Source organism: Muntiacus reevesi, chromosome 3, assembly GCF_963930625.1.
Source record: "Muntiacus reevesi chromosome 3, mMunRee1.1, whole genome shotgun sequence".
Taxonomy (NCBI): domain Eukaryota; kingdom Metazoa; phylum Chordata; class Mammalia; order Artiodactyla; family Cervidae; genus Muntiacus; species Muntiacus reevesi.
This window is the reverse complement of record NC_089251.1, coordinates 250,050,432-250,054,938: the sequence shown is the minus strand read 5'-3', so window position 1 is coordinate 250,054,938 and position 4,507 is coordinate 250,050,432. Positions and strand designations below refer to the sequence as shown.

The 4,507-nt window shown below is 38.4% G+C and overlaps 1 pseudogene; it reads right to left on the bottom strand.

Moving 5' to 3' along the window:
- Window positions 1-565: 565 nt before the first annotated feature.
- LOC136163490 (cytochrome b-c1 complex subunit 6, mitochondrial pseudogene) lies at window positions 566-1,104 on the bottom strand (annotated as a pseudogene).
- Window positions 1,105-4,507: the final 3,403 nt, after the last annotated feature.

Sequence of the window (4,507 nt, the reverse complement as noted above, 5' to 3'; positions counted from 1 at the left end):
AGGTCCGTCTAGTCAAGGCTATGGTTTTTCCAGTGGTCATGTATGGATGTGAGAGTTGAACTATAAAGAAAGCTGAGCACTGAAAAATTGATGCTTTTGAACTATGGTGTTGGAGAAGACTCTTGAGAGTCCCTAGGACTGCAAGGAGATCCAGCCAGTCCATTGTAAAGGAGATAAGTCCTGGGTGTTCATTGGAAGGACTGATGCTGAAGCTGAAACTCCAATCCTTTGGCCACCTGATGCGAAGAGCTGACTCATTGGAAAAGACCCTGATGCTGGGAGGGATTGGAGGCAGGACGAGAAGGGGACGACAGAGGATGAGATGGGTGGATGGCATCACTGACTCAATGGGCATGAGTCTGAGTAAACTCCGGGAGTTTGTGATGGATAGGGAGGCCTGGCATGCTGCGATTCATAGGGTATCAAAGAGTCGGACACGACTGAGCGACTGAACTGACTGACTGAATGGGAGGTGGACACACAGTAAGGGAAGAATATACAATATTATATCACATAGCATTTTGCCCACCCCTGGATTCTTTTTATTTATTTATTTATTTTTAGCTTTTGCTGATCATTGGACTTTATTAAGATGAAATCACTGATAATTACACAGAAATTACTTGCCTAAGCCAAAATCCTTGAGATTCACGTGAACTTAGTTACACAAATAAACATCATGTTGAAAACCATGAGGAAATATCCCAATGCCCAGGTGATGAAGGCTGGGTTGAACAAATCTGCACACTTATTTCAAGCTGTTAAACAGTTTGTGGGCCACACAGTGGTCCCTTGCATGCAAGAAGTCGAAGAGCTCCTCTGTGCAGTCCTCTCTGTCTGTGACCTGGAGGATACACGCTCATCACAGAGCTCTAGCCGCTCCCGAGCCTTCACACATTTCTCCAGCTGCTCGCACTGCTCTCTCACTGTTGTTAGAGGATCCACTAATTCCTCTTCCTCTTCTTCCTCCTCGTTGGGATCTCCGGACCCGGTCAGCATCCTTTGCTCATCCTCTAGCCCCATGTCCGGCTGCGGTTCTGGACTCAACACAAGCAGCAACAGCGGCACCTATTCCACTTGAGGATCAAAAAGGACTTGTAAGGGTCACTCCCCCACCCCTGGATTCTTTAAGCTACTTTTATATTAAAAAAACCAATCTTTCCATTTTTGAACCTGGAAGGTTGGGAGGTGGGGTCGCAATAGCCTACTCATACCTGGTGAAACTTCTCATTCCTCAAGCCTCTCTTTGCATCTCCCTGTCTTATTTTCTCTTCCTTCCTTTTTTGGTGGAACATTTGTCTTCCTTTCAGTAATAGAGTCTTCAATGGCTCCACAAATGAATCATGCTTTGCTCATGTACCATGCTCATTTCTACATTCCTGCTTTTAGGGAACTGTTGCCTTCTTCCCTCCTTGAACATTTCTCCCACTTGTTCTTTAACATCCAGCTCAATTTCAGTTTTCTCCACTGAACTGTCTTATGCCCCAGCCTATGCTTACACATTCTTTCCTGAATCATAGGATTTAAATTCTTAGTTAAATCTATCATGTAACTATTTCCCATTTAAGTTTCTCCACTCTTCCTTATGGATGATGAGTCTTTGTATCAGTGATTCTGTTTTTGTTTTTGTGGATGCCCTACATCCCTGGCCCAGCGCTCCATTTCATTTAACAATCACTGACCAATAGGAGAGTGTTTCTTCATTAGGTGACGGTAAAGTTGTGAGCATGTTGAATATGAGACTATCTGTTATTAATTAATTAATATTTTTACAGCACTTAATAGTAAAATACAAAGAATGAAAAGACAGCTAAAATTGTTTTATATTCTCAAGAGATCAAAATGAAGATTTATCTTACACAGCTGTTTTTGTTACAGGAAATGGTTTCTTTGGACTCATGCTGCCCAAATGATTTCATTATTGTTGCTATTGTTAATTTTATCAATTTTAAAAAGAGAAATTTGAATTGTCGTTGGCTTTCATAAATCCATTATTTTATGACCTGCTGAGAAGAATTTTGCTGCAGAATTTAAAGGGAGCTGAACTGGCATTATGAAATCAGAAAGAATCTGAATCTTTTAAAGCCAGCTGTACTTTCTTGACCAGGGGTCTGGATTAACAACAAATCAAAGGAAAGCCTATAGGGACCAAATGTTGGTTCACTGAGCAGGTCCTCATCAAAGAATGGTGTGTGCATGTGTGGAGGTCATGCAGCAGGCTGTTGCATTATTGCCACTCTATCCTTCATGAACTTTGGGGGTCCTATGTAGCATCTCCAGGAAAGCAAAGAAACTTTTCTAGAACGCTTCAACTGCCAATGAGAGTGAATGATTTTCTGTTGTTTTATCCCATGTGTGGTCATTATGGAAACATTTCCAGCCAAGCCCTGGCTGGATCTGGCCTCACAGTTTGAAGCTGTGATACTTGCATTTGTATTCTGCAACAGCTTGTAAAATTGTTTCCTGACCAAATTAGAGTTTTCTATTCAGATCATATTATTTCAGATAATAAATATGGAAGACACAAAGTATCACCTACAAATTGGCACAGACAGGATTTTGAAAATATTGATTATTTTTCCCCTTTAAAAATATTGATAAGTGTGTTAACTATAGTCATCATTAAACATTTTTTTAGTCGTGTAAAAGATTGTGTGTTAGTTACTCAGTCATGTCTGGCTCTTTGCAACCCTATGGGTTATAGCCAGCCAGGCTCCTCTGTCCATGGGATTCTCCAGGCAAGAATACTGGATTGGGCAGCCATTCTCTTCCCCAGGGGATCTTCTCGACCCAGGGTTAAGGACTACAGTTGTGTAATAAATAGCCTAAACTATATTTCCAACAGTTCTAATTTGATTTCCAGGTGAAATTTTGTTGTTGACAAAATGAGAAATCCATCTTAAATCCCAGAAACTATGTAACATACTAAAATTTTATGCCATCAAAGCCAAGAACATAAAAAACTAATAATTTGACTACATTAAAAACAAAACCATAGTACAACAAAAGCACACCCCACAATAAAAGGTAAAGATAAAGACAAACGTGGAAAAAGCTTATACAACATATGACAAGGGGATTACATCTCTAATATACAAAGAGCTCCTACAAATTAATAAAAATGTGAACATGATAATAAAATAATACATTTAGCAAAAAATATGTAAAATACTAAAGCCCATGAATAATCAAAGAACTACAACTTAAAACAGCAATAGATATTTTCTTCTATGAAATGAATGAATATTGAAAGAACTTATTGCTGATAGGAAAATAGGGAAGCATATGCTTTTATAAACTTTTGAAAGTGATAAAAATTCACCTAACATATTCTGTTGGCAGTTCAGCATAATGTCAGAATGAAAGCTCTGTAAACTCCTTGGATCAGGAATTCTACTTCTTGAAATGTGTTTGAAGGGGATCATTGGATAGACACGTAAAACTGTACAGATGAGGGTATCCATCACTGCATTGTTTATAACAGAAACTGAAATCAATCTAAATGACGGCCAATAGTGGTTGATTTAATAACTAATGCTTTGACCACAGATCACCTACAGGCATTTGAAATGATGATGTAAATACGTATTTATTAACATGGAAAAATATATCCCATATATTGTTAAATGGAAAAAAAGACAGGCTAGAAAACTGTATTTATGCTCCCACTTTTCAAAAATAATAAAAAAATCTTTGTTTTGACATATATAGAAAATGTACAGATAGAGAAAATTTTAAAGGATGTAAACAAAAGATGGCAGTCATTAATCTTTGATCGTTAGTTACTAATTTTAATAAAAGTAATGAATCTCTTTTTATTTTGGGGACAATACCAAAATGTGGTTCTGTCCATAATCACAGATATTAATACAATCATCTTTTAAAGATAGCATTCTCACATCTGCTTCTCAAGGTCACTCCAAGGACATGGTCACAGCCAGGCTGCTGGTGGATGCAGACATCTATGCAGTAAAATGCATAGTTATCAGTGAGACAAGCATAGATTTGGATGTAAGACTTCTAGGTGAATGTTATTTTGAATTTTTGAACAACTATAATGTCTAAAGCTCAACATTCAGAAAACTAAGATCATGGCATCCAGTCTCATCACTTCATGGCAGATAGATAGGGAAACAGTGGAAAATGGCTGACTTTATTTTTCTGGGCTCCAAAATCACTGCAGATGGTGACTGCAGCCATAAATTAAAAGACGCTTACTCCTTGGAAGGAAAGTTATGACCAACCTAGATAGCATATTAAAAAGCGGAGACATTACTTTGCCATAAAAGGTCTGTCTAGTCAAGGCTATGGTTTTTCCAGTGGTCATGTATGGATGTGAGAGTTGGACTATAAAGAAAGCTGAGCGCTGAAGAATTGATACTTTTGAACTGTGTAGTTGGAGAAGACTCTTGAGAGTCCCTTGGACTGCAAGGAGATCCAACCAGTCCATCCTAAAGGAAATCAGTCCTGAGTGTTCATTGGAAGGACTGATGTTGAAGCTGAAACT